The 23,637-nt window shown below is 37.4% G+C and overlaps 1 protein-coding gene and 1 pseudogene across 1 annotated transcript in view; one reads left to right on the top strand and one right to left on the bottom strand.

The window, feature by feature from the left end:
* Robo1 (roundabout guidance receptor 1) overlaps positions 1 to 23,637 on the bottom strand; it is a 719,482-nt gene that overhangs the window by 635,531 nt on the left and 60,314 nt on the right. The gene's annotated exons all lie outside the window — the stretch shown is intronic.
* Positions 21,323 to 21,441, top strand: LOC127193488 (uncharacterized; annotated as a pseudogene).

Below are 23,637 nucleotides of genomic sequence, written 5' to 3'. Positions count from 1 at the left end.
ATACAAAAGGGCAGCCTAAAGAATGGGAAAATATTTATACCAACTACAGATCTGATAGAGGATTAAATTATAAAATATATAAAGAACTCAAAAAGCTACAAGGTATCAAGAAAACAAATAGCCCCATTAAAAATGTGGTACTGCTCTAGACACAGAGTTCTCAAAAGATAAAAATCATATTGCTGAGAAACAAATAAAAAAATGCTCAATATCCTTAGTCATCAGGAAAATGCAAAGTAAGACTACTATGTGATATCATCTTAACCTCATCAGATTGGCTAAGATTAATTAGTGATAGCTCATGCTGCTAAGGATGTGGGGTAAGGACAACACTCATACAAAGCTGGTGATAGTACAAACTTGGACAGCCACTATGAAAATCAGTGTGTCACTTTCTCAAGAAGAGGAGAATCAATCTAACTCCAGACACATCTATACCACTCTCGGGCATATACCTAAAAGACACCTACCACAAGCACACTTTTTTTTTCTTTTTTATTATTAATTTATTCATATTACATCTCAGTTGTTAGCCCATCCCTTGCATCCTCCCATTCCTCCTTCCCTCCCACTTCCCCCCCATCCCCCTCCCCTATGTCTGTGACTGAGGGGGACCTCCTCCCCCCGTATATGCTCATAGGGTATCGAGTCTCTTCTTGGTGACCTATTATCCTTCCTCTGAGTGCCACCAGACATCCCCATCGAAGGGACATGGTCAAATATGGGGCACCAGAGTTTGTGTGAAAGTCAGATCTCCTTCTCTACTTAACGGTGGAGAATGTTCTGTCCATCGGCTAGTCTGGGTAGGGGTTCGAAGTTTACTGCCTATATTTTCCTTGGCTGGTGCCATAGTTTGAGGAGGACCCCAGGGCCCAGAACCACCTGTAGTTTTCCAGGACCCTCTGGATCCTTCTATTTCCTAATTCTCCCAGGCTTCTCACACCAACGACAGCATCTTCAACAAATGGTGCTGGTCTAACTGGATGTCTACATGTAGAAAAATGCAATTAGACCCCTATTTGTCACCATGCACAAAACTCAAGTCCAAGTAGATTAAAGACCTCAACCTAAAACCAGAGACATTAATCCAGTTAGAGAAAAAAGTGGGGAAGAGTCTGGAACACATAGGCACAGGAGACAACTTCCTGAACAGAACACCAACAGCCCAGGCCTTAATGTCAACAATTAATAAATGGGACCTCATGAGGCTGAGAAGCTTCTGTAAGGCAGATGACACTGTCAAGAGAACAAAGTCACAGCCTACGGACTGGGAAAAGATCTATGCCAACTCTTCACATGACAAAGGTCTAATATCCAAAATATATAAAGAATTCAAGAAATTAAACACCACCAAACCAAATAACCCAATAGAGAAATGGAGCTCAGAACTAAACAGAGAATTCTCAACAGAGGAATATTAAATGGCTGAGAAACATTTAAAGAAATGCTCAACCTCCTTAGTCATCAGAGAAATGCAAATCAAAATGACACTGAGATTCCATCTTACACCTATCAGAATGGCTAAGATCAATAACTCGCCTGACACCATATGCTGGCGAGGATGTGGAGAAAGAGGAACAGTCCTTCATTGCTGGTTGGAGTGCAAACTAGTACAACCACTTTGGAAATCTATCTGGTGCTTTCTCAGAAAAATGGGAATAGGGCTTCCCCAAGACCCAGCTATTCCACTCCTTGGAATATACCCAGAAGATGCCCTACCACATAACAGAGACATATGCTCAACCATGTTCATAGCTGCTTTATACATAATAGCCAGAACATGGAAACAGCCTATGTGTCCCTCAGTAGAAGAATGGATAAAAAAACTGTGGTACATTTACACTATAGAATACTACTCAGCTATTAAAAACAAGGAATTTCCAAAATTTGTGGACAAATGGATTGAACTAGAAATTATCATAATGAGTGAGTTCACCCAGAAGCAAAAAGAGACAAATGGTATATACTCACTTATATCGAGACACTAGTCCAAGGGGTACGTCCCCATGAAAAACTTTACCTACCAGGAAAGTGGGCCACAAGCACACTTGTTCAACCATATCGGTGGATGTTCTATTCATGATAGTCAGAAATTGGAAACAAACTAGATATTCTTCAACTTATGAATGTGTAAAGAACATGTGATACATTTACACAATAAAATATTGTGTAGACACAAAAAAGAAATCATGAAATACATAGATCAATTGATAGAAGTAGGAAAATATCAATCGGAGCGATGTGACCCACACTCAAAAGAACAAATATGGTATGTACTCACTTATATGTGTATATTAGCTATTAAGTCATAGATAACCAAGCTTCAATCCATAGAACCACAGAGGTCAGGTGTTGAGTGAGGGACTACTTAGGGACACATGTATCTTCCTAGGAAGGGGAAATAGAATAGAATTATAGATGGATGGTGTTGGGGGGCAGGGACTAGAATAGGAGTCTCAAGATGGGGGATAGAGGAGAGAGGGAGGTGAAGAAGGAATTATGGCATGAGACAGGTAAAATTAAAGACTATTTGACCACTTGTAAGAAAGCCTAATATAGTAGAAGTTTTCGAAAATATATACAGTTGTGAAGGCAATCTCAATAAGATAGCCAAAAATTAGAGGAGACAGACCCCAATTAAACATCTCTTGTCACCAAATGAAGTTTCCAGTGAAGTGATTGATTTAAGTCTAGTTAAATTTTTTGGCCAAAGGGATCTCATGGGAACCCAGAACAACCTAGGCTGCTGTCTAGACTATATTTTGCTTTCCACAAACTTATAGTAAGGCCCCAACACCTATACAACTCATTGAACATGGAGAAGTTGAGCTGGTACCTGCCTAGAGCCTTCACCCCTATGTTCTAGCTTTATTGGGACAGGATGGTACTCTGCACGCTATGAAAGGAGAAACATAATTATCAAACCAGCCATAAACCCTTTAATTTACAATGGTGTCCTAGCTAGAATATATGATAGTGCGGTGGTGGAACAAGGCTTGTGGGAGTAACCAACCAGTCAGCATCTGACTTGACTTAAGGCCTATTTAATGAGATTGAATCCATACCCAACACTACTTCAGTGACCAAGTACCTAAGACTAGATGGCCCAGAGAAAGACCTAAGATAAAACCAATTTCTACTGCCTTTAAAGCAACAAACAAACAAAAGAAAAGTGGTTTCCTTGAGGCAAGGTTTCTCTGTGTAGCTTTGGCTGTCCTGGACTCGCTCTGTAGACCAGACTGGCCTCAAATTTACAGAGATCTACCTGCCTCTGCCTGCCAAGTGCTGCGATTAAAGGTGTGTACCACCATGCCTGGCAGGAAAACTACCTTGCAATGGCAATGAAATGATGTGCCTTGTTCGGCCATCATTAGGGAAGTTTCCTGCAGCAGCAGATGAGAAATAATACAGAAAGCCACAGCCAGACATTATGCGTAGAGGGAGAGACCTTGGAACATCCAGCCCCAAACAGAACGTCTCTATTATTATTTCCCCTTATGGCTCAGAGAATTCTCTAGAAGAGTAGACAGAAAGAATGTAAGATCCAGAGGGGAGAGAGAACACCAAGAAAACAAGGCCCTCTAGAGTAACAGGATTGATGCACATACAAACTCAGAGACCGAAGCAATGTGAACAGAGCCTGAACCAGATGGGGTGCTAGAGCTGGATGGTAAAATGGACACATGTCCCATCCTTAATACAGAAGCAGTCTCCATTTGATCACCACTTCCAAAAGAAAAACATAGTTTTCTCCAAGAAAGTCTCTCTGGGGAGCAAACGACTATTAAGAGCAGGTTGCATGCCCAGCAGTAGATGGCCAAAAGAAAACAGTGTCAGTGGCCTCTTTGGAAGTTCCCTGTCATGTAATGTCATGTCAGTTCTTTTCCTTCCTAAAAAATTAAATTTTACTTATTTTTATTTTCAATATAAATTTCTCCCTGCTTCACCCTATTGGTCCTTTGCATATATATTATGGCTTCTAATTAAGTGTTTTTTGTTTGTTTTAACATTTTTATTTTTTACATATACATTTATATTATTATACATATATACAATAAACTACCTATATCAAGAAGAACCATGACACAGTCAGGAATTATATAAACATTACATGTTTAGTGTTTTGGCTATTTGAATTTGACAGCCTTAAAGAAAACATCTTTCCTATCTTAGTGCGTCTAAAAATTATTCATATGGCATGAATGAAGATTTACAGATGTCTTTTTTCCTGCTCATACAAAGAGCAGAAAACCAGCCTTAATTGTGCATCCTGCACACCTTTACGTTTGTAATTTTAGGACTGTAAAATGCTTGTGAGAAATTATATGCTTTCAGAACAAAAGAACTAGACACTGACACTGGATCAGACCTGACAGGATTCATTCCTCTCAGCATGCTGGACACTGACATCCTGCATCCTTCATGTTCCAGCACCAAGTGCTTCAGTTGCTGTTCCTCACAAGAACGAGACAGCTCCCAGGACACCTTCAAAGAAAGCTTCCAATCCCAATTGGCCCAGCATTAATTGTTTGTTAAGATTCCTGAATATGCAAACGAATTGGTCTCTGCGTCTTTATCTGTTTCTTGTGCCTTTCGCTGGGCTCTTTTCTTTGTGATTCTTTGTTTTGTCCCATTTTATTGTGCTAGCTTTGTTTCATTTTATTATTTTCTACTGTCCTTTAGAAACCTGTTTGTTTTCTAATGAGAATCAGAAAGGGGTGGTTCTGGTTGGAAGGGGAGGTGGGGAGGAGTTGAGGGGAACCTCAACTATAAGATAATTATATATATACATATATATGTATATATACTGTTTGTATTAGGATAGATTATGTGAAAAATATATTTTAACAAAAGGAAAAATAAAAGAATGCTTATATTTAAATAAAATTCTAAAATTTTCTCAGTTACTTTTCTGTGTATGAAATTGTAGACTATACGCACATGCATTTTTTTTCATTGGCGGTTTTGGCATCGACCCAATGGTTGTTAATGCTCAGCAAGCACGTACTGAGCTGAATCACCAGACCTGACACAAGATTTAAAACACCCTTGTCATTGTTCTATATCAAGGATGGTTGATCCAACCTTTCAAAGACCAATTTTGCACACAGAATGTTTTCCCATAGTCTGCGAACTTCTAATGGTTTTTGTATTTTCAAGTGGTAGATAGAAATTAAAAGGGAGGACTATGTTGTAAAAATTTTCAATTATATGAAATTGAAACCTTATTACATATCTTGAGTGAAAGCCATTTCTATTGCTTTTTGTTAATCTCTTTTCTAGTGACTTCTTTTATGGCACAGCTGAAGATATGGCTACGAAAACTATATACTAGAAATTATGGGCTGATAAGCCTAAAGTATTTATTATCTGGCAATTCAAACCTAGCTTTGGGATGTGGTCTAGACCCATGTAATCCTGACTTTATTAGAAATCTGCAGACAGAACATCTTTGGATATACATACAGTTGCTGGAGCTAGCTCAGAGTGTGATCTTTTGGTTGTATTCTTAGTGCTGTCCTTCAGCAGCCATACTTATCTGGGAAATATTATTTGGCTGTAGTCATTTAGTTTTGCACTTATAAAGTGATGACATTCTATAATATGAGCTTTCTATGCTTTAAAGTTCTTCAATTTAATATTTCTGAGGTGTTCTAGGCATGCTGCAGACATGCATACATCTGAAATGACTCAAGAGCAATAAGAAGCAGACATACATGGTTCAGAGTTTTCCAGACTTGAAAGGATTCTAAAGACAGAAATGATAACAGTCAATCCCAGCATTAGTAATGCAGCTGACATCCCTCAGCAAATGGCTGAGAGCATTTTCTACATATACTTTGCCTGTTGTGATTTGAATCTGCAAAATAATTAAATTAAATTGTTTTAAAGCAAGCATATAAAATACAATATAAAATTAAAATTCTGGAATTTATTGTCTGGAAATAGGAAATGGCTGATATTCATTGACTCTGCGTGCTAATTTCAACATTCTAAGGTATTCTCAGAATTCTTCATGAAAAGCAGTAGCAAAGATTTGAGATCTGGTAGACAGTGAGCAATGGTGATTAAGAATTTTCCTTCACCTGGAGTAGTTACAGATGTAAAAGATTTTATAGGAAAAGTGTGTCAGCCAACAAGGTAAATTTCCCAGCTGCCTGGAAAGTCTTCCTCTGTAGGAAAAACATATGGAAATCTAAATAAACTCTTTAATGATGTCATGTTATAAAATTTCCCCTTGCCTTATTAAATTTATTGTCTCAGGAAAGTCTGTTAGTGATAATGAAAGGTGTTAACAGTCTCAGATTTTGAGATTGTGACTATTTGTGTGCTGATTTAATTTCAGAAGATGAAATTAACATACAGGTTTAGACAAGCACTAACATATTTAGAAGCACAAAAGGAAGATATTTGCTGCCAAGATTGCCTCAGAAAACCTAATACACGCAATTGTGTATATATGTACATACATAAAACATTTATTTAAATGTAGTTATTTACGTTTTTTAAAATGTTAAATTTTTATTTAATTAAATTTTGTTTTTGTTTGGTGTCTGTGCGTGTGTGTGTGTGTGTGTGTGTGTGTCTGACTGTCTGTCTGTCTGTCTGTCTGTCTGTCTGTCTGTCTGTCTGTATTGAGATAGGAGGAAAATGGCCAAGAGTCAGTTTCTTCCAACATGTGGGTTTTGGAGGTTAAATTCAGACCATCAGGCTGGGGGGACAAGCACTTTTACCCTGTGAGCCATCTCATTGTCCACAAAGTGAACACAGAACAGTTGAGACATCCTAAGGCTTGGTGTTGAACAGTGAAATCCTAACACTGGATAGAGCGAGTGACTACAAAACGAGAAAATTGACAAACTAAATTCTAGTGCGAAAGTCCTTCTGCTAGAGTACCTAGACATGGCTGGAAGTTGTGTCTTTGTCCTTCTATTTGTGTTTGTTAGGGTCTAGAATCACATGTAGGAAGACAGGGTATACCTTGACAACTGTTGAATCAAAAAGGAGATGGGGGTCAGTGACAGCATTCAGATGTAATAGCTCGGGGGATCTACACAATGCCAATTTTTAAAAGGTGATTTCGTTGGCCATACTGAATTAATTGACACTCCATGGTGATAAAAGTCATGTATGAATTAAATAATTAATTCATGCTATTTTTGACCATCAACCTGTCCAGGTGTTCTTGGCATTAGAGATAATGCATCAAGCCAAACATGGTGTTTGAGTACATGGACCATTTTTGCATCTGGAGTCTGGAAATAAAAGATAAAATATCATCCAAGCATAAACTATGGACTTTGGGTAATAATACTGTATCAAATTACTGTTGTGGAAGGGCTTCTGAGTGTGATCAAAACACATTTTGTGAAGTTTTCAAAGAATTAGTGAACATAGTGAACATACATTTTTCTATTTTTCTTTTGCTGAAGTAGATTTTTCATATAATATATCCTGATTATGCTTTGTTATTCCCCAACTCCTCTGAGAGGCTCCCCTCTTCCTTTTCCATCCAAATCCACACTCTTTTCTCTCTCTCCTTAGAAAACAAACAGGCATCTAAATTATAATAATAAGAATAAAAGACGTTAAACAAACCAGACTATGGTAAAGCAAACAAGAAAAAGAAACCCTGAATATATATAGTCTCAGAGACACATATTTGCACCCACAGGGATCCCATGTCCCCTGGAGGGGGAGACCTGGTGGCACTCAGAGGAAGGACAGCAAGTAGCCAGGAAGAGACTTGATATCCTATGAGAATATACAGGGGGAGGTAATCCCCCTCAGGAACAGTCATAGGGGAGGGGAATAATGGGAAAATGGGGGGGGGGGAGGAATGGGAGGATACAAGGGATGGGATAAACATTGAGATGTAACAAGAATAAATTAATAAAAAAAAATACAAATCTGGTTCCATAATATATATGCAAAGGACATGTAAGGTTTAAAAAGAATGACAAAGCACGAGGCAAAAATGCCATTGAGTTTGTTTTGTGTTGGCCATCTGCTGCTGATATGTGTTCCAGAAAGTAAAGCAAAAGCACAGAAAGTGCATAGGTGTCAAGAGGCACAAGATGATCACAAAGATTGGTCTATAAGTCTGTATGGGTTGTACTTCTCTCCTGAATAAAAGTATTTTCTCACCTTTTCTTTCATCCTTCTATTTCGATTGGAAGCACAGGCAACCAACTCAATATTCTTATCAAACTTACTATGCCTTCCTATCACAGTCTCCTATTAAATCACATTACTCCTTAGCATCTGCATTGTATCTACATCCTCAGTCCAGCCCTGCTATTCCTTTATATAGATCACTGTAACTACACACTTTGCCTTTCAACACTGATCCCTGACACTCGAATGCCTCTGGAATTTCTTCTTGCTGCTTCTAGTGTGTGGAGTACACTTGGTCTTCTTAAACTCTTCCTATAGACTGAGCAATTGTCTGAGTTCACTCATGGCTCCATTGTTCTAAGACTACAACCTTGGCAAAGTTGCATTTCTCACTCTTTGTGACTCAGTTTCTCTTCTATAAAGTAGAATAATTCCTTACCTCACTATTTGATTTTCAAAATTAAATGTATTAATGCATGCAGAACAGTTAAAATATACTTGAATTCTTAATTTTGTGTAGTAAAATCCCTGTGATTATTTGCTGTTGTGTACTATGTATTGGTTTGAATTTTGGCTTAGCAGTCTTAATCTAGCACATAATCCTATGAAACTAGGGAATTCAGCATGAATTGAATAGATAACTATCTTTAATTACTGCAGTTTCAAAACATTGCATGTAGTTTTTTCTTTCCTTTGTTGAATAAAAGTAATAATGTTTTCCAAATAGGCTTCTGTTCCTCTACAAAATTATTCTTGAAAATGGTCAACTTTATTCACAAAAGTGTTTATATTCTTGCTGTATTATTTTATCACATACAGTATGATCACTTTGTGCAAAATATTTGCCTATTTCTCACTCTTTTTGCAAGAATATAAGCTAATTCTCAGGTTTGGAAACAGATAACAACTACAAAGTCTGTTTCTATTTTAGGTTAATGTACAGTAAGTATGGGATGGTCTTTGCTATATCAATTGCTAAGGTAGTCACTGCTTAAAGACAAAGAATCAGAGTTTATCCAATCAAATCTATGCCCGTGTCCCAGTTCTGTCAGTCTTGTGATGGTGACTTCACATAGGAGGCAATTCTTCCGAGTTGTCTACAGAAGTTTTTCCCCTGGATAGTGTTGATACTACTATCTGTGTTGAGTTATAAACAATAAAATTACTTCCTTTACTGTGATGCCAAGAACATCTTGGATGATTGATGTTCGAAAGTGATTTAGAGATTATTTTTACTAGTGAAAGCATGGTTAACCTTTACATCCAAGAATGATCATTTTATGCTATGCATCAAAAATGGTAGTATTGGTAATATAATAGTTTTCATAAGCTGAACTGTTACTGTTTTGTTTTTCTAAGTGAGTACACAAGACAGCTTCCTGTTTATAGGCATACATTATTTAGTTCATAAATAGTGGCACACTGGTGGAAGTTCTAGTGTCTCATATGAATAGTATCATAGCAATAGTTTGAATTCTCCATCTCTTATTTGTATCCCCTTTGTTTCTTCCTTTTGTTTTATTGTTTTAACCTCAAGGATGAGATTAATTGACCATGGAGAATAGTTAAAATGTATGGTCTATTTGAATAAATCATCTTTATGAAACTCAACACTGTATAATGTACATACATCTATTAAAAAGGTGGCGTAAAGCTTAAATGTGTACATTATTTAAAATTTTATGATGTTATGTACATAATACATCTTGGCAAAGCTGAGTTTCATCACCAACAAAACAAGGTCATGGATATTTTATGCCTTACTCAGTGCTTTCATTATTCCTTTACTCGGGTATTTGACTTTCTCTCCAGTTCCTACACTCCTCCCTGGGTTGTCTTCCTACATCTGCCTTTTCAAGGGACTGGATGGGTGGTAACTTCTCAGATTCCTAAACTTTAAACAACCTGTGAATCTCATGTCATTTGAATCTTTGTATTCATCTAACAATGTCTAATTTTTGCCTGTTTCAGGGGCTTGAATAGCATTGAAATCTAGACACATTCCATTTTTATTTTTCATTCATTCTTTCTTTTTATTTACTTGTGTGTGTGTGTGTGTGTGTGTGTGTGTGTGTGTGTGTGTGTGTGTGTGAAGACAGGTGTCACTGAATGCTCTTGTCTTGGCTAGAACTTGCTGTATAGTCTAGACTGGGCTGAAGATTAAAGGCATGCACTACCACATCTGGGGAAATCACATTCATACAAACAGCTTCCAAATGGCATATTTGTATATCAATATCATCATATTCAAAGCGAAAACTCTGACTTCTTCTAAAGCATATTACTCTTACCTTAAAGGAACTCAGATATGCTTCTCAGGTCCCTCACATTAAAATAATCCTTAATGCATCATTTTCTCTCACTCCACATACAGTATTCCAGTTTCTCAGCAGCTATTACTGATTAACCTCTCAGAATGATGTCCCCACTGTTCTCATCCTTTCTTCTGCTACCACCAAGGTCTGTACTAACCTATCACTCCTAGTTTTGTGTGTGTGTGGGGGGATATATTCTTGCTCTTCTTTTTCCTTCCATCTTTTCTTTATGTTTATTATCTTTTCAATGCTGCGCAAATGAGTTATCATGTTTAAATATATGTTGGCTGCTTAAATGTGCTCTACTGCAGGTAATAAGCAGAAGTTTTGCAGTAGACTGCAAGACCTAGTTGATCTTTCACAACCATCTTACATCTCAGAGTGAGTGTGCTCTTTCCCACATTCTACATATTCTTCTCAGGTACTCAGGCCCCCTTGTTACTTTTACAAAACACACGGTTAATGCGCTTGTATATATAAACTTTGCTCTGACAAAAATACACAGATCACTCCTTCTCTCTCTTAGCTGGCTTCTTCCTTAGGCACTTGTGTAAACTAACAACACAATCCTACCCTATAGACGCTCTTCCTAATACTGCACATACACACACACACACACACACACACACACACACTTACACACTCACACATGCATATATATCAGTTTACTTATACATATATATCAGTTCTAATTTCTTTCTAATACTGCACATATATAAGTCGTATTTATCTGACATAATTTGCTTACTTTATGATTGGCTATCTTTGTCCACTAAAATCTTCAAAGGGCTACAAGGACCAGCATTTTTAATTTTTAAAGTTGCCATTTCTTGGATGTACACCAGATTCTGGCATTCAACCTATAGATAATATTACAAATATTAATTAGTGGTTAACTAATAAGTGAAACTTTTGTTTAGTATAGTGATTCAGAAGAGTACATCTTGGCTCCAGATTTATGTCTTTATCTCTACACTGGGTCTGGCTTACTTCTGGCTCTTGGCTGACTTTAAGCACTACTCCAGCAGCTTTTATCTTACAACTTAATGACAAGCCCATGGAATTCCAGGTCTAGATTCCCAACATCTTGGTTCCACCCACTTGGCAGGTGAGACTGCATGTTCACTTGGCTGGCCTTGTATCTATCACTCTTTTCTCACCAGCATGTTATTCCAGTCTGGCTAGACTCATTCAATTTGCTTTGTATTGCTTTTATCTCTATCATACCTGGGAACACAAAAGAGATAGTAGGTGCCTCACCCCCAAAAGCCTGTGTGATTCCATCACTGTGTCCTTTGCAGCCTGCTTCCTTCAGCTGCGTTGCAAGATGTGACAAGTCCCGAAGAGTGTCTTAATTCTGTTTCTGATTCTCTTACTCCCCTCTCTCTTAGGTACAAACCTTTTTAGGTAACCTCAGAACTTGAACTGATTAAGGACAAAATGAATGTCTATGTTTCCAAAAATTAGTTACTAGGATAAGATCTTCTAGGTCTGGCAAGAGTTTACAGGTCCTCTTGTGTGGGTCTATGGGGGGGGCATTGTCTTGAGTCATCCTCTTTCAGAAGACATATCATAAATTATGTCCTCCTCCTAGGTGGAGATAAGGTAAACTGAGTAAAGAAATATAAAGAAAAAAAATACGTCCTTCTCTTAATGTGGTAAGAAGCATAACTGAAGGAGTGTATCCTGCCCACCCCATCACATGGTTCTGATATTTCATAGGAGGTTAGTATACAAATGTTTTATTTTATAATATGGTTTAGTTTCATTTAGTTTTAGATAAGACAGTATGCTAAACAAATATTACTATTTTCATAAACTAGGTCAATGTGGTGGTTAGAATTTATAGTGCTTAAAAAGCATGCCTGGCATATATGGATTTGGGGGTGGTATATGGTGAGTATGCAGAAGCAATACAATGTGGAAAGAGTTACATGTGATTAGATAACTCTTAGTTTTATGGCACATGGAATAACACCTTATGTACAGTTTCTCAGTAATTAAATAAGTGCAACTGAAGTCACAAGGTGATACCAAAGTGTGCCCAGTCAACATATTTGCAAGTTGTTTAACTGCAAATGTTTGTAAGGGCATGGAAAACCAGGGAGGACTCTGGAACTAAACTTGCCTGGATGAATGGATTGGGCATGTGTGGAGGAGGATGGCACTGTGATGGATTCTCTTCTACAGTATTTTTGCTTCGTAGGAACTGACCACAACTCCTTTTGGAGGGTAGCAGTTAATATGTAGACTGTGGCTATAAAATCACAAACTATTAACAATAAATAATACTAATGAACTAATGTCCTTATACCAGTAAAATGTGCTTTGGTAATGGTTAAGAATCATCATGCATGTGTATAGACAGACCTGCAAACTGCCATATCTCATTTCTGTTATTGTACACTGCTACCATAACCATGTTCAACAATAGTGTCTTCTATATCACCATTATTTTCCATTCACTCATCATGAATAGTTACACTGTATTGAAGCACTATAAATTTTAACCCAACTTACATTAAAAGCTTTAGCTCATTCATTTTTAGTAATTTTCCCTAGATAGATACATTCTCTATTAAACCATGATTAATAATAGTGCACTAATTTGGTCTCACAGGTTCATTTGAAAAATAACACAGCATTCCTAGTTTATATTTTCAGGGGCTTCTCTTGTGAGTTTTAACCATCTGAGGGAGTTTAGTATATGTCTCATTCAGCAGGCACCATGACTAGACTGTGTAGACAATTTTAATCAGGAAATTTTTTCTGAGGTAGGTGAATTGGTAACAATGTTTACTATGTGATGCAGAAATGAGAAAAGGGAATTCCAACTGCTGAGAAACTCAAAGCCACAAAGGCAAGTAGCATGGAAGAGTGGAAAGTTGGCTGGATTTAGCTGGAGGGGAGCGTCAGTCTGTAGTGGGAAAAGATAAAGTTAGAGAGGCACAGAAGTGCCAGCTGACAGAGGACCTTGAATTATAGGCCAAGCGTTTAGACTTGATATGTTAGAAGTAGCTGATTCTTGAGCAGGAAGGTGATGTGATAAAACTGGTATTCGCAGAAGATTATTTTGACGGTTTACAAAGGAATCATTGTAGCAAGAGAAGGTCATCAAATCCCCAGCAAACACGTTATTGTAACCTTGGTGTGAATTGAACAAGACTGAAGCCAAAAATGTGGGGGAAAGTGAGGACTGTGCCCACTACTATGGATAAAAAGAGTCTCAAAATTGTTTTATTTACCTTCTATTTCAGAATTCTATGATATATTTGTGAAAAATTCCTATTTCAGCATCATGGGCTAGAACTTTTTTGTGTGATGCTTCTTGGGTGAAGAACTAGTGATTAGCATTATAATAAGTTCTCTGTATGCTTTTACTAACAATATAGTTCAAGAATTGCTACAGAGGAAGGATTGAAGAGCACAGTGGCCTTACAAAGGGTTTCACAGAAAAAAGACTACAATCGGTTCAAAATTAATGAAGATGTTACCAATGTGATTGTAATAGAGTTTTAGAGGACCGTTTTGGTTTAGAAGCAAAGTTGGACAAAAGGCACAGAGATTTCCCATAGATGCCCTATTTCTACTCAGCCCTCACACACAGCTCTCCCACTGTCAGCATCTCCTATGAGAGGCCGCACTTGCTGTAACTGATGAGCCTGTACTGATAGATCGCTGTCACTTAGCATCTCAAGTTCACAATAGGTTGTAGTAGTCATAGAGTTGCACATACTGCAGGTTTGTACAATGGCATGCATGCACCATGACACTGTTAGACCACAGTAGTAGCATTTTACATCATGCATTCACGTATATTCATGCATATCATGTATATTCATGCTGTTCAAGTATATCATGACCATGACGTTGCCTCATCACAGTGCCACAAAGAGTAGTTTTATTGTTGTAAAAATCCTATTTGTTCCACTTTTTCCTTCCCTTTTCTCCAAACTCTGGAAGTCACTGATTGTGGTTTACATAGATTTGTCTTTTTCAAGAATTCACCTAATGATTAGATGAACAGAATTACTAGGGACAGAGAACATGCATCCCTTTTTGATTTCATTTAGTTACTCCCAACTTGTCTCACAGCTCTTTTTCTCTCAATGTGAAATACTATTCTAGCGTCTGGATGTACCATAAGCTACCTATGCTCCAACTGAATAAAGTCGGTTAATTTAACCATGCTGGTTAATTTAAAGTGCTTGTAATTGCAACAAAAACTACCATACACATTAATTTTCAGGTTTCTATACAAATGTAAGTTTTCAATATTTTTGTAAATAAAGGCCAAAGAGCTTGACTCTTGAATCTGATCTGTTCTCCAAAGTGGATCTACAGTTTTTCATTTTCACTACCAACTAATTACAATTGATGGCCATAAAAAGTTAGGACAATACAGGAGGTAAACTTTAAACCCCTTCCCAGATCTAGCCAATGGTCAGAATATTCTCCACAGTTGAGTGGAGAGTGTGATACGACTTTCTCACGTACTCTGGTGCCTCACATTTGACCATGTCCCCTGGAGGGGGAGACCTGGTGGCACTCAGAGGAAGGACAGCAAGTAGCCAAGAAGAGACTTGATACCCTATGAGAATATATAGGGGGACGTAATCCCCCTCAAGAACAGTCATAGGGGAGGGGAATAATGGGAAAATGGGGGGGGAGGAATGGGAGGATACAAGGGATGGGATAAACATTGAGATGTAACAAGAATAAATTAATAAAAAAAAAAAAGAAAGAAAAAAAATCAATTTTTTAAAAAAATAAGGAGAATATAAGCAGAAAGAAAAAAAAAAAAAGAAATTGAGCAATTCTGGCAGAAACATGTCAAATTTGTCTTGTCTTTAACCTTACGTACATGCCAGGATCAATGTGTTAAGCTTAACTTTTTCTTTTAAATATTCATGAAAATGGGCAAAGCTCAATGAGAAAAACTTTAGTTGAAAATTGTCCTTAAATGTAGTCACTGAAAAATTAGTCTGTTACAGATGTTGTCTGAAGTCTTTAAAAATTGGATGAAATTCTAGGATTCGAGGTGAAGATATTATCAAGTTAAAGTGGTATGAAACTCAGCATGGTAGAACATCAAAGAGATAGACATAGGAATTTGTAATGGTTGAGCTATCTCTCCTTGCCTCCTGAGTTCTTATCTTTAACCCCATAGATTTGAGCAATATCCAGTCTTCATTATAGGTGCTTCTTTTTTCTAACAGATCGTGATCCATAACTAGTCAATGCACAAATAATTATCAGACATGCTGGAATGTACGCTCTAGACTTGCCAGCCAATATTAAAGCATGGATGCAGGAGGGGATCATGACTTCTCTCTTGGGACTGATGGTTTCTGGGGAACGGACAATTAGTTTTCTTCAGGAATACAGATTGTGAGAAACTACCCATGCCCTGATGATCCAACACCCATGCACATACAGGCAGAACTAAATGGGTACCTGTAAAAAAAAAAAGTAAATGAAGCTGGAGGGAATGATCATGGGGAATAGGGGATAAATTAGGAGGGAGGAAAGAGAGTGTGGACTAGAGCAATACATACTGTGTAAGTTACGAATAATAAATAAAATATTCAAAAAAAGGATCTGTGAAAGTTAAATATTTTAAAAAGCTGAAGACTAAAGAAGAGGAGAATTTTGTCAGGTGTAACCTTTCATAAATCTTTGGATCTCATGTTATAAGTCTGAGTTGTTTGTTTTCCACATTTTATTGGGGTCAAAACTCTGTCCTTATTGTATGGCACACTGAATCCTAGTCCAAAACTCAATCAGTGTCTATAGAAAGGAAGCCCAATATTAGAATCTGCCTAGTTTCGCATCCAATTTTAATGACTGAACAACATCCTCATTGGTTCCAACTGAGATCACACAGTTCTCCCACATTAGGCTAAAGGATCATTCTGAATGAAGAGATAACCCAGGTTATCTGTAGCCACGTTTCAAGGCAGATATTAAACTACAACTGAGCTATTTTTCTAGATTGAAATGTAGTCTTAGTCCATGACATTTTCTTTCCCCTGTGCATGTTGTGAACTATTTGAGTATCATGAAATCGGAGCAGGATAGTGTTGCAGGCTTCTAGTAGGCAGTGGCCAATGATTCCTCTAAATGTCTCCTATTGCAAAGCAAACACACTTCACCACAGCAAACATTTTATTGGCCTGATTATTTTAATGCATTGAAACTCAGAAATGATTAGATGAAGAGAAATAATAGTTAAATAAAATTGGCAAATCATGTCTGGCTTGTGTTTAACAAAAAATAACCACAGCCTTAATACCAGGGGAGTTCTTACTGCAAGTTGATACGCCCCATTTGACTGATATCCCTGGGAAGTATGTCCTTTTCTGAAAAGAAAGGAGGAGGGCTGTATCAGATGGGAGGCATTGTGTGTGGGGGTACTGGGAGGGGAGAAAAGAAGGGAAATTGTTGTTAGGATGTTATATGTGAGTAAAGAATAAACTAATAAAAATTAACCACAGTAATAAACATGAAACACATCATTGGAATACTTGTGGAATAATATTTCATTGCTTAACTTTGTTTTTTATATACAATTTGTATTAAATATTTTTTATTTTTTACATATACATTTTTATTATTGCACATATATACAATAAACTACCTATAGCAAGAAGAATCATGACACAATCAGGAATTATATAAATGTCATATTCTTAGTGTTTTGGCTATTTGTATTTGGCAGCCTTGAAGAAAATATTTTTCTATCATGGTGCATCTAAAATTCTGAATGTCAATCTATATTGATCATATCTCATCATCACCAACTTAAAATACCTATCTAGATCTTAACTCTTACACAATTAAGCTTAACTTTGTACAAACGAATTATAATGGTTTTTTTAAGGTGTTATATTTGGGAATAAAAAAAATGAATGTTTTTACTTAAGATAGCCACACAAGAGAAACCTCTAAACTGAAGATAAAACAGACAATACCCCAACTGGATACTACACACTACCAAATAGAAGTCAAGCATCAGGCTACGAAAACAATTTTTGAATTGTTAGATAGTGGGGTTCCATAGACGCCCAAACATTACAGACCATTGCCATCACTCTTGATTATCCTCGAAAACTTGACAGTAAGACCCAGTTGCTCAATGTTCCACGTATGTGAGATATAAGCATTGGCAAAGCAATAGGTCCTGGCCTGGAAGCTTCATCCCTACTGCCTATCTCTCATATTAATAGAAGATACTATTCATGCTTCTAGAGGAGAGAAGTAATCATCAATTCCACCTAATATTGAACCATAAATTTGGTAATATATACTCATGGGTGCAATAGTGAAATTAATGCTATGATGATTACCAAGTATTTCTGACTGGATTTTGGCCCACTCCATAAGGCTGAACTCATATGTAGTACTATTAATGAGGTCAAGGATACTTGGTCATGGAGCTTTGGGGGAAAACATAGTACTACTATGTTACCAAATGGACGTATCTTCAAAATGATTCCTAATGAATTGCTGCTATACTCATGGGTCAGTGCATGCCTCAACTCTCATCAGAGAAGCTTGTTTTTTTAGTTTCTTTTAGTAGCTGGCCATTAACACAGAGACCAAACTTGTCAATATGCAAAGAATAAGATACTGAATCTTGCCCTTACATGTGATAGATTTTTTTAAAAAAATGACCTCTATCTTAACCACATTCTGTGCCTTGCCCCACACCCTAGAATAGTTGACCAACACTAACAGGACTTGATGAATTGAGACAGAGAGAGAGAGAGAGAGAGAGAGAGAGAGAGAGAGAGAGAGAGAGAGAGAGAGAGAGAGAGAGAGAGAGAGGATCTGCTGTTTGGTAGAGAGAAGGGGGTAGATCTAGGAGCAGTTTTAGGAGAGGTGAATATGGCAAAACTACACTGTATGTAGTTTTGTCATGTTAAAATGACCATGTGTTAAAAGTATACAATATTTACATAAAACAATATATGTAATATCATATAGGAACAACTTCTAGTATGGAAAAAGGTACACAAATGTTTCTAGTTATTCCAACTTGGGGTATATGTTAGAATTTGTACCCTGAAAATCCTTGGAAAATGGTACTCTAAATACATACAAATACATGCTTTATTTGGACAGGTAATTTCCTCATGCTTCATCTGATTTTGAAGGTGACTTTGGCTTCCACCTTGTACAGCTTCAGGCCATGCCTACTATTACTTTTTCTTAGTCTTTTTAAGTCTCAGGGACTCAATGGCAACTTATGAAGAACTGGCCAGTCTCTCTTCTTTATTTTATCCTTTTTTTCTCTTTCTGTTACAGGGGTGGCTTTTATACTCTACGGGCAAATGGGTGCATATACCTCATTTTCTCTCACTTTCACTGCTCGGTCTGATTGCCACTGCAGTACCCCAGGAGTCGATAACTACCTGCAGCCTTCAAAACTGTCTTCAGGCATCAAAAATGGGAATGCTGATAACGATGAAACTGTCTACACCCTGCCGCTGCTGCCTGCGGGTCGTGCTCTGGGAGTTGCAGAGACTGAATTCCTATCTTGGTAAAGCTGTAATCTTTTTCTGGTTATCCTTAGCCTGAAGTGCACTGCAGGATACAGAATGCTGCTGCTGCTTCAGCTTGCCTTTCAGCTATGGACCCTTTTAAAGCTGCAGCGACTTATATTAAAAAATTACTGATACCGTGTATTTTTTTCTGATGCTGCCCTTGTCATCGTAATGTCTCTTACTTTGCCTACTGAATGTTTTGTAGTGAAATAAGGCACAGGGTTATTTTTGTGAATTATTTATGTCTTCTTTACAAACCCCTGACTTCTAATTATGTAGACTCATTTATTCTCATTGGCAATAACTTTTAGCTTACATGGTATTATTTCTTATTTGGAATAGAATTTTAATAAATTTAAATATATCCATCCTTTCTTTTAATAAAATTTTTAGTTAGCATGTAAAATAATGGTATTCATTATGAGTTTTTATACATATATAATTGCATCTTGTTCTCATTAAACCTCTCTCCCTCCTAATCAAATTCTTCCTTCCACTTCTTCTTGGTCCTTTTCTATTCCCAAATAGCACCCATTAAAGATTCTGCAAGAGAGAACATGCCATATTTTTCTCTATATTACTTTCCCTTGTTTCTTCCCTTTTTCTCACCTTAAACCTTTTACACACACACACACACACACACACACACACACACACACACACACACACACACACATTAAGCCTAGATACCATATATGAGATAAAATATCTGATTATTGTATTTTTTTAAAGATTATTTATTTTATTTATTATTTATACAGTATTCTGCCCACATGTGTGCCTGCGTGCCAGAAGAGGGCACCAGATCTCATTGCAGATGGTTGTGAGCCACCATGTGGTTGCTGGGAATTGAATTCAGGACCTGAGTTAAGAGACGGCGCTCTTAACCTCTGAGCCATCTCTCCAGCCCCTGATTATTGTATTTCTGAGTCAGATTTGTTTTGATTAACATAATGACTTGCAGTTTCACTAATTTCCTCGAAAATGACATTATTCAGTTTTTCTTTATGTCTAAACAGAGCTCCATTTTAGCACTGGCTTTAAATAGAGGATTTTCTTTAAGTGATCAATATTTTAAACCCTACTAAGAAGTTAATCCAGGAAGAACTCACTGATAAAGAGGAATTTCTTTTTTTTTTCTTTTTTTCTTTTTTTTTATTAATTTATTCTTGTTACATCTCAATGTTTATCCCATCCCTTGTATCCTCCCATTCTATCATGGTGCACCTTATATAGAGGAATTTCTAAGGACAGCTGTGTTAAAGGCGTTTTGCTGTGTTTGAGATCACAGGTACACAGATGGAGAATGTAAATGCATCACTACTCACCTCGATGGTGAAGTCCATGGTGCTACAGGGCTGAGTATTTGTGTTCATACAGAAGTACTGTCATCTAGATGTTTAGTTAAAGTTCAGATGTGTTTGTCCAAAATAGAGCTGCTGTTGCCTTAACACAAATGACTTCTGGTGATGATAGAATAATGACCCTGTCATATTTTTTTTGACTAGAAGTAAAGGTTTCTATATGCTTTTTTCCCTCATTGCTATAATCTTTGCGAGGTTTGAATTCCAAGGGGAGAAGGGCAGTGGATGCTTCATCTGTTATGATTTTAAGGCAGCCTCACCCTTGCCTTTATTTTGCAGCTTTTATCAGAATCCAACTAACAAGAAAGAGACTGTAATTTTCTTCTGTCCATACATTTATATTTTTGGGAAGATGTCTAACTAAATATGTAACTACTAAGTGAATATGTCCATCAATGATTTTTTTCCTGTATAAATTATCCACCTATTTATCTGAAGTTTCCAGACATAATATCTGTCTTCAAACTAAAGCTTGCAGGTTGCTTTAGTCAGTATTCCCCACTCCTTTCTGTTATGCCTGTCTGTGTGAGGGTTTCAGGTCCTCTGGAACGTGAGTCACGGACAGATGTATGCTTTCATGTGATACTGGGAATTGAACACTGTCCTCTGGAAGAGCAGCCACCATTCATAACACCCGAGGCGTCTTTCCAGCCTCTCCAGTAAAAATTTCCAAATTAAGAAAGTTCTAATAGGAAACCCAGTTTCATCTTTTAATACCTCAAAGCCCATAACCTTTTACCTATTCATCATGCAAAACTGACAGCTGTTCAGCAATAATATGCATATGAATACACCAATTATTATCTTGAATAATTTCCAAAAAATAACTAGTTTGTAAGCTTCATTTAATATGAAATATTTTTACAACTGATGATTTACTTTTATATTACAGTGATTTGAATTTCACTAAGTTAAAGGATTTAATATCTTGGTAATCTTTTCTTTTCACGGTATGGTAATTAATAGGTAAAAGATGTATAACTCTATGTGTGTTGTGTGTCACATGTGCATCGGTAGGTGGCAGAGAAGAGAGAGGCTATGTCTCTGCTCACTGTTCTGACCTATGAACATCTGAGTGATTAGTAGCTTAAAACTCCCTGAATAAAGCAAGCCTGAGATGGCCACCACTCCAGTGCCAGCCAGGACCAGATGAGTTCCAGGATTAGGAAGCAAGTTGGAGATTAGAAGAACCTTTCCTGGTGCACTGGACAGAAGTGAGCCCGAGAAAGACAATGCTCCCAAGGTGCCTCTCAGACTGGCTGAGTGAGGAGCAAGCCTGAGATGACTGGTGCCAAGGGGACTGAACATAGACATAGCCTGAGAAGAACAGCATTCTGGTGCTGCACAGGCCTAGGGTGGAGGGCAGACTATTCGTGAGATTATGCCTTCCTGGTGCTATCATGCATTAGTGGGGGCACTCCTGAGACAACCCAAGACACTTAAAGACCCCAGGCACCACTAAGAGGAGCAAGTAAGTAATGGGGAAGTGGAAGAGAAAGAGAAACAGAAGGATGTGGGCACAGTGAAGAGAGGCAGAACTGGAGACTCGAGGGTAGTGAGGAACAGCCTGATGTGAGCAGCTGGTGATGCCACCTGGGAACATGGTGGGCTTCTGGCATGTGCTGCCACAGGGGACCACATCTGGGTCTGTGGCCCTGCAGCAACACAGGGGTCTGTTTACACCGAAGATCAGGTGACTATCTCTTACATGTTATCATCTGAGGGTGTGCAGAACTAGCCGAACCCTTCACCTGGGCATCATGAAAGAGCCAGCTCTGGAGGCGTTTTAAGACTCTGATCGGGAGAGTCTATTCTGGGAAGTGACCGAATGTGAGGCAGAGGCTGCTGGGATGTCCGACTCAACGGTGTCCACCTCCATCCAAGGGAGGGGAGACCCCGAGTAACAAAATCACTTATCAAGGGCTGGAGAGATGGCTCAGTGTTTAAGAGTACTTGCTGCTCTTTTAAAGGACCCAGGTTCAATTCCCAGCACCCACATGGTGGCTCACAACCACCTCTAAGCTTAGCTCAAGGGCTCATCTGCTCACTTTTGGTCTCGGTTGGCACCAGGCACATATGTGTTGCACAGACATAATGCAGGCAACATCCAATGCATAAAATGAATTAATACATATTAACATTGATGAATGAAATATACATCATCAATAAAATTTTACAGTAGTATAAAATATGAATACCTCTGGCTATATAAGAAAAACATTTGAAAAATTCAACATACTTTTATGATTTTAAAAATGACAAATAAAAATATTGAAAGATGTCTACTTAAAAATTGAACAAAAATAAAATTGCTGCTGAATTTCAATGTATAATCATAAACATAACTGAAGAATAGTCCACTTAAAATATAATACAAAATATAAAATATTTAAAGATAAATGTTACAAAACTTTATAATTCCAACATTTGGTAAGTTGCAGAATATTAAAGAAATTACAGTTTAAACAAGTAGAAAAGCATCTGATATTTACAGACCTACAGATGCAGACAAACCTTCTAGAATTGCAACAGGCTCATTTAGAGAAGTTGACAAACAACGAAAAGGTACCAGGAGTAGCTAAACTAACCTCTGAACAAGCACACAGTTTGAAGTCACGGCTCACAATAGTAATAGACATCAAGACAGTGAGATACTTTACTTGGGAGAGATTAATGAGTAGAACTGAGAAAGCCAAGAAAAATTATGTACAAGTACGGTGTATTCGTTTTCAACAAGATCACTTCAAAGGGGGAAACAAATGATGTGGGGACAACTGTATAGCCACAAGAAAAATGATTTAGAGGAACTTTTATCTCACACATTTGAGCAAATTAACTCCAAATGAATCAAGAATCCAACTGTAACAGTTAAGTCTAGAAAATATTTTAAGCAAAACAGAAACAAATGTATGTGACTTTGTATTTTATCATGCCTTCAGGCATAACAATAAAGAAACATGAACAGCAAAAGGGAAAACCCAAGTAAATAGAACTTTATGAAAATTAGAAGGCCTGTTTTTGTCCTCCAAATGACACTATCAAGAAAGTATTAAAAGAGAATCCACAAAATAGGCAAAAATATTTCTAAAATATTTTTTTTGGCAGGAGACTTGTGTTTAGAATTTATAGCTGTCCTCAAACTCAATCATAAAGACATCACATTTCACTAAACTTGCTAAATAGTCATTGTGAACGTGGGAAATTGCTGTGCTCCATAGTCCTCAAGGAAACACAAACCAGAGCAGAATCGGAAAGTAATTCACAGGCACTAGGATGACGTGAATAAAAAGT

This window comes from Acomys russatus, chromosome 8 (genome assembly GCF_903995435.1).
Source record: "Acomys russatus chromosome 8, mAcoRus1.1, whole genome shotgun sequence".
NCBI lineage: Eukaryota > Metazoa > Chordata > Mammalia > Rodentia > Muridae > Acomys > Acomys russatus.
Note: the sequence above shows the minus strand (reverse complement) of the source record. Positions and strands in the feature narration are given on the sequence as shown.